The 7,608-nt window shown below is 46.2% G+C and overlaps 1 pseudogene; it reads right to left on the bottom strand.

Moving 5' to 3' along the window:
* Positions 1 to 895: 895 nt before the first annotated feature.
* Positions 896 to 5,188, bottom strand: LOC123096785 (uncharacterized; annotated as a pseudogene).
* Positions 5,189 to 7,608: the final 2,420 nt, after the last annotated feature.

Below are 7,608 nucleotides of genomic sequence, written 5' to 3' on the forward strand. Positions count from 1 at the left end.
ATATAGACGCGTCCAGCTGAGTGACGGCGTGCGGGGCAGCCAAATGAAGAATGTCTGGACGCTTTTGTTGTCCGAGTGACGGTTAGGCGAATGTCCTTATCTTTTCTCCCGACTGGCTGTGGATGACGTTTCATTTGGTTTCATCTCTGTCGAGTGCCGACGAGGGAGAGCGGAGCTACTCGGCGTTGGGGTCAGGAGTTGCTCGGTACCCGTGGTGCATCGCCGAGTGCCTCCACCGCGGAGGCTGCAGGGCGGCGGACACCGGAGGGAGGACTGGCCGCGCACGAGGGTGTGATCTACCCCGATGCCTGCGATGCGCCTTAACAGCAGAGGTCATTGTCGAGGGGCCGACCGGATGAAGGAGCCGCCGTGCGCGGGGCCATGGCCGGCCTCTGGCGTCCATGCCACGTCGGGCAGCCAGACCGCCGTTCCGAGTGACTGGGAAGGCCGAGGCCGTTTCGGTGGACATTGCTGCCGAGTAGTTGATGCTGGAGGGAGTTGTTGTGGGTTGTCGGGTCTTGTCGACGCAAATGAGTAGCGACCGTCCTTCATCACCCGATGTAGCGATGCCACTCGAGCCCAGGACCCAGCGAGCCACCGTGCCCGTTAGCAAGTACGACCACAAAGATGCTTTTTGCTTCATCGAAACGCTCCAATGCATTGATGTAGGAGTTGCACACATCCAGAATCATGGCTCATTCACGACATGTAATAACTCTGGCTCAATTAACGCCAACACCTGCTGCATGTATTGGCAGTTTTCTTCTCTTGGCTGCGCACTAATTATCATTGATTTGTCAATCAAAGTAATTTCCTTTCTTCTCCTTTTGTAACGTGCATGCAAGTGGGATATGCAATTAGAGGAGCCTGCACGCAGGCGTGACAAACGCGAGACCTAGCGATCGACGCTCACAGGAGGAGGTGGTCGTGCCTGGAGGCTTGACGACGACGTTGTAGACGAGGCCGGAGATGATGGGATGGACCGTGCAGTGGCCGTGTGTGGGAGCCCGACGGTGACGTCATACATGAGGCCGGAGACGACGGGACGGACCGCGCCTGTGGCCGTGTGTAGGAGCTCGCTGACGGTGTCATACACGAGGCCGGAGACGACGGGACGGACCGCGCCGGTAGCCGTGTGTAGGAGCTCGCCGACGGCGTCATACACAAGGCCGGGGACGACAGGACGGACCGCGCTGGTGGCCGTGTGTAGGAGCTCGCCGACGGCGTCATACACGAGGCCGGAGACGGCGACGAAGTCCACCGGTGGCCATTTTTGCGGTCGCCATTGATAATGATCCTGTGAGAAGGCAAGAAATATGGGGAATGACTTTTCCATTTCTCCTCTTCTCTGCTTCATGATCGATTATGCATGGGTGTGTCTGATCGTACAGGAGGAAAAGGCAAAGTCATTGTCAGACAATTTATTGTAAATAGATTAGGTGGAATGGATTTCATTTATGCGAAATGCGAATGGCGCGATGGCCAAAACTCCAGCGGCAAATTTCTCCGCGAGGTCGTTGATTCGCTGCCGAAGATTGAAAAAAAAAACATTTGCACCATGGCTCGATAGACGCCATGCCCCATGGTGGGCGCCAATTGTCGTGGGAACGATTTCGACAATAGAAATGGATAGGGTAAAGGAGCATGATCTACCGAGATGCAGATGGGTGACACGGTGTTTTAGCGAGTTCAGGCCTCTCATGGTGGAGATAACAACCCTACGTCTAGTGCTCCGGAGAGGCTTTCTTTTATCTAAGTATGTACGCAGAGATTACAATGTGTGTGTGTGTGAGAGAGAAGAACGGGTCTCCATGCCTGAGCTAAGTCATGAGACTAATGGCGTGAGAGCCAGGAGAGAAGAACGAGGGCCTCCCCCAAGTCTAGCGGTGGGGGTGGGGGGGGGGGAGGGGGTGCCTTATATAGAGTGCGCCACCCCCTCACCTCTTATGTTACAAGGTGGAGCATCAATGGCATAATATAAACCTACTACGAAACCGCCATGCTGACTATTGGTCTTTATATGTCTGAGTGAGTCATACGACCGAGTGGTTGACTATCATCCGAGTGGACAATACGTCGATATGTCCGAGTGGGTAACATGCTTGTATGAGATTTATCTGGACCCACCTGACGTGTGGACCTCATACTTTATGATATTTTGACCCTTCGTGGGCTACCTACTATGTGTATCCCAAAAACCACCTGCATGGGGGGACCCACATGGACGTGACTAGTGGGGCTAGGCTCCACACCCCTAGTCTAGGTGCACCAAGATCCCCCCTTAAAAGGAATAGTATCATATCCCGAAGGGATAAGATTAGGGTCCCTAAAAAGGGGGATAGCAATCGCTGAGGAAGGAAAGGAGGGATTTCCTTCCTCCCCCTTGGCCAACGACCCTAGGGGCTAGGAGGGAAAGCCGCCATCCCCTCCATTCCTATATAAAGGTGGGGAGGCATTGGGGGCAACCACCCTCCCATCCTTGTCCGTCTCCCTCCCGATACACCTCCTCCACCTCGCGGAGACGCTTGGCGAAACCCTGCTGCAGTTCCGCTGCTGCCACAACCACCACGCTGTCGTGTTGGTTTAGATCTCATCTACCTCATCTCCCTCGCTTGCTAGATCCAGAAGGAGAGGACGCCACCGAGCCGCACGTGTGCTAAACTCGGAGGTGCCGTCCGTTCGACACTAGATCAGGAAGAGAAAATGGGCTTATGCAAACATAATCCAGGTGAGTAGATGTGGAAGGATTTCGAAATGCAATAGTCAAGCAATTAGTTTTATTAGGTCGATTATATGATGTGTTATTGCATGATCTTTTGCATAGAACATGTAACTCAAACCTGTCCTCGTACATTGAAACAACTAACTTCAAATATTGGTGCAACCACCCGTTAATTGCCACCTTCGAAGAGATAAAATAGATTAGCATCCAATTATCAAAACCTAAAAGTGCTTGAAAGTTGGTAATTTTAAGACTTCACAGTATCAAATTGCTGAATAGGACACATCATAACATGAGAATTTTTCCAAGAAAATGATAACATGAGAATTAAGGGAAAGGGCAAATGGATAATCCAGAATTAGACTATTCATGTGTGCCCTTAAATATTCACACAATATATTTGCTTGGTAGTTAAAAATTCTTATCAAGTCAAAAGATGACAGTGCGAAAATATATACCCAACAAAGTAATAAAGAACAATATCAGCTTATACAACCCACAGTTATTACCTCATTACGCTGCTTTTGAAGTTCTCTTATCGATAGAGAACATAGAGCTAAACTGGAGCCAACAACCTTAGTAGGCATGTCACCATCAACTGACATGATCTCTAGATAAATACTAGCAATCACATCAGCCAAGAAAATTACCAGGTCCTCCAAAATCCTTGCTCCATTTTCAGCCAGAAATTTAGTATCAAAATAGCTATCAGACCTGCCACCGCGAAAAAGTGAATAAAGATGTAACTATGGACCTTACGGAGGACTATTGCAATCTTACATATGGCGTTAAATTGAAAACAAGAAGAAATTGAACAGAACAAGACTAAGCATCAAGAAGGGCATACAGATAGTACCTTGCAGAACCAAATCTTATGAAAAAGAGTAGGTCCAAATAGAGCTCAACTTTCCCTAATCTGTGGAATCTCTTCAAGATCCAATTGTCTTCCTTTATTTTTCTACTAATCACCATCATAAGCTTCTGGAACAGAAAAGGAATAAAAATAAGATGGAGGATAGCCAACATGGAGAAATGGAAGGCAGTTCAAATTGATGATATACCTCATCGATCCTGCCATTTTCCAGGGCTTGCTCTTCTTCGATCCATTTCATAAATGCTGGTTCAATCAAGCTATCTATCAACATAATTGACACTTCCAACCACCTGATCCCATCTAGAAGTTCAAAACTTCCAGAGACATTTCTTGCGTGAATGAGGTCAGACCACGTTATAGCATGTATATGAATTTAAAACATACTATGACATTGACAATAATTGGGTCAAATGCTACTTGAACATAAAGGAAATCTTAAAAATCAACTGCACTTCACTCCAGAAATTCTGGTGCACAGCCATAATGATTTTATTCAACTAGTCAACGGATATTTGGAAAACACCGATACAACATGGACTAGGATGCTACTTTACCAACAAAAACATACACGAAGAGAGCATTACCATTTTGGTACATAATAGCTCAGCTACTGCCTACTAGCTTATCTAAACTCGGAGAAGTATGCATGGGCAATCTTCAATATTCACTAATATATACCCAAAATAAATATGAAAAATAAATCATAGTGCATTTCTTGCCTCCATTTCAAGAAGTTGAAACGTGATTAGAAGAAGCCGCAACCTGGGACATCCATGAATTGCAAGCATACTCAAAGGATAGTTTTTCCTATCATTTTTAGTCTTTCATCTCTGCTATCAGAACTAGCATCTTGACCATTTGCTTCTAAGGCTTCAGAAAGTTTAGCCATCACTTCATTCCTTGTATCATTGGGGTCAAACGATGTACTCTTGTCAAGCAAACGTTTTCCATTCCTAGCAATTGCCACAGAAAACTGCATTAGCAGTCATAATTTTTTCCTGTCAAACAAATGTTTTGACATCTAAAAGCGACATTAAAGCAGCTACTCTTACCTACCAGAATCAAAGGAGATTGGTGCTGTAAGATGTTGATTGGCGCTAGGATTTCGGGTGCAGGGTATTGTAGGTCGATAGGGTGCAACCCCAGCCAAATACGCAAAAACTACACTGCCAGTCAGAAGCGCTTCATCAAAGAGCAACATTAGATTTGGTGAGATCACACTCTCTAAACATATCATTGATTGAAAGAAATAACATCTAACTTGAGTCTCCAACTTGTAACCCCTTCGATGAAACTTATAAGAGGTAAATGCGCAGCTTTTCCGCTGTTTCGCTCAATTAAATTTGGACTGGCATGGAAGGGGAATTTTATGAATGTAGTTCCTACAAATATGGAATAGCCCAAATGAAGTATAAGTACATAAACCCATAACTCTATATGGTCCATACTAGTAGTGATATCACAAAAACTGAAGAACAAAGCTACCTCTTTGACATCCTAATTGATATGTTTCTTGGCGAGCGCTTGGCGCTGGATTGGGTCCATCCCCCACGATACTGGCCTCCCAGTGTTGCCAAGGAGCACTCGGCCATTACAAGAGAATCCCCAGGTCTTGATCAAAACAACAAAAACGCAAAGAAGGGGAAACAAGCATGCCTCCTCCACAACAAAGCAAGGATAATAATCTTAGGGACAACAACACAACAAAGAAAGAGCATCTCAGTCGACATGCCCGGAGCCAAGAACTGTTCCATTTCTCGCTAGCTGCAAGCTGGGCACTGCCGGCGGCATCTAAGTCCCCGATTTCTCCATCTAATAATCCCAAATCCCAACAGGTCTTCCACATCACATCACACCACACCAGCGGATAAAAAAAACCACATACATTTGCAGACTACTAAGCAAAAACAAGAATCCTAAGGGAAATATCCACTAAACAAGGCGCAATGATCAAAAGGCTTCTTAGAGAAATGAAACAAACAAATCCTAAGTTTTTTTTAGGTTGATAGAAAACCAGTGCCAAGAAAACAAGGGGGGAAACTAAGAAAAAAGGATAATCAACTTATGGGGGAGGAAGAGGCAGCACAAGACTCCAACCGCAGGTTGCGGGTTCAGGATCTGCCTCGCAGGATCAGCCCAGCCTAGAACTGATTCCTGGCAGGAGCAGTCGATGATTCTAATGGTGCCCACTAATTTATCCCTCGAATTATGCCTCGTTTTTACTGAAGCGGCAATAGTACTAGCACAACAGCGACTTGTTTATGCAAACATCAAAACTGAGAGGGAGAACTGAGTGCCCTCGGTCTACTGAATCGTCGCTGAAACGTGGAGCCGGCATGCTGCTGAGAGAGGGGTGGGGGGTCTACGCTCCAAAGGCGGTGGGGTCGCGTCCACGCCAGGATGAGGAAACGTTATCGGTGACGGTGATGACGAGGAGTGAGTCTATTTCTATGGACATGGGCGCCGACATGGGCCTTCTTTGCTTTTTCCTTCTGCTTTGGGATTATTCCTTGGCTGACAGCAATAGCCTCATCATGAAATCACTAATTAATTAAGGCAACTAAAGACTGCTTATGGGGAAAGGTAGAACAAACATGTCTTCTCAGCAGGAGTCATTCGAGCAGCGCCAGTTTACTCCATGTCCTACTTCAAACTTCCCTGAGGGATCTGTGAGCAACTAAACATGTTGATTAGGAAATTTTGATGGGGAATCGAAGATGGCCAAAGAAATCCTAGTTGGATATCATGGAAGAAGATGACGCAACCCAAAGGGATGGGGGCCCTGGTTTCAAGGACACTGACTTTTTCAATTTCTCTTAGCTGGCAAGGCAAGCATGGCGCATCCTGTAAAATCAGAAACTTTGAGCGCCGGAGTTCTAAGGCATTAAACTTTTCATCAACTACTATTTTAGAAGCTCTTCTTGGGAATCACCCATCTGAGATCTGGGGACCGATAATTGAAGGGAGAGATGTGTTGAATCAAGGGTTGATAGAAATATTTTGTAATGGGGAATCAACGGATGTTTGGAACCACAATTGACTACCAAGGCGATAGATGATGAGGCTTTGCGAGTGTGTTTCACAAAACCCTTCTCATCTTGTGTCAGAGTTGATGAACCATACATCAACAACAAGGAGCAGGGATTGCCTAGAGAAGGTTTTTGTACCCTTGAATGTTCTGGTTATAAAGGGTATCCCGCTATGTACAAGAAATGTGGAGGATCAGTGGGCGTGGAAATTTCGAGAAAATGGCTTATTCACGGTCCGCTCAGCCTATAAGATGTTGGTGTCTACCAGGACCAGAAGAGAGGTCTGGCTCGATGAGAATGCTAGGTCTTCACTCTGGGACATGATGAATCTTCATGGAAGTTGTTATGGCGGATGCAACTATCAGGAAAGATAAGGATGTTTTTGTGGAGGCTGACTAAACATTCGCTACTAATGCAAGATGTTCGTTGCCACCGTAACGTGGCTGATACAAGTGCATGTGGGCTCTGTGGCTCCGAGGACTCATGGAGACACTCGTTGATAGAGTGTTCGATGGCACGAAGCTTGTGGGCGATAGTCTAGGATGACCTACTAGAGCATATGATATCAATCAAAGAACCAGGCGCTAAACATTGGCTGTTTACAATGATTGAATCTCTTCCACACGATGCATTTGTGCGATTAGCAGTGACTCTATGGTTCATATGGTGGGCAGGAAGGAAGGCGATTCATGAAGAGGAATTCCAGAATCCACTCTCTGACAAACTGTTTGTCAACCGATTCATATCGGATCTTGGAAAGATTATTGTGGAAACTGTAAGTGTGGGTTCTAACGTGCCATGTAGAAACCCTATAACTCACATGAAATCACTTCTGGCTATGCTAAGATACATGTGGGTGATGGGCTTGCAAGATCAGGAGTTGGAGGTGTAGCAGGAGTGGTATGCCGAGACTCGGTTGGAAATTATATGGGATCTTCGACTTTGGTAGTGCATGGAGTCCAAGATGCTGCAGCTCTAGAAGT

This window comes from Triticum aestivum, chromosome 4D (assembly GCF_018294505.1).
Source record: "Triticum aestivum cultivar Chinese Spring chromosome 4D, IWGSC CS RefSeq v2.1, whole genome shotgun sequence".
Lineage (NCBI taxonomy): Eukaryota > Viridiplantae > Streptophyta > Magnoliopsida > Poales > Poaceae > Triticum > Triticum aestivum.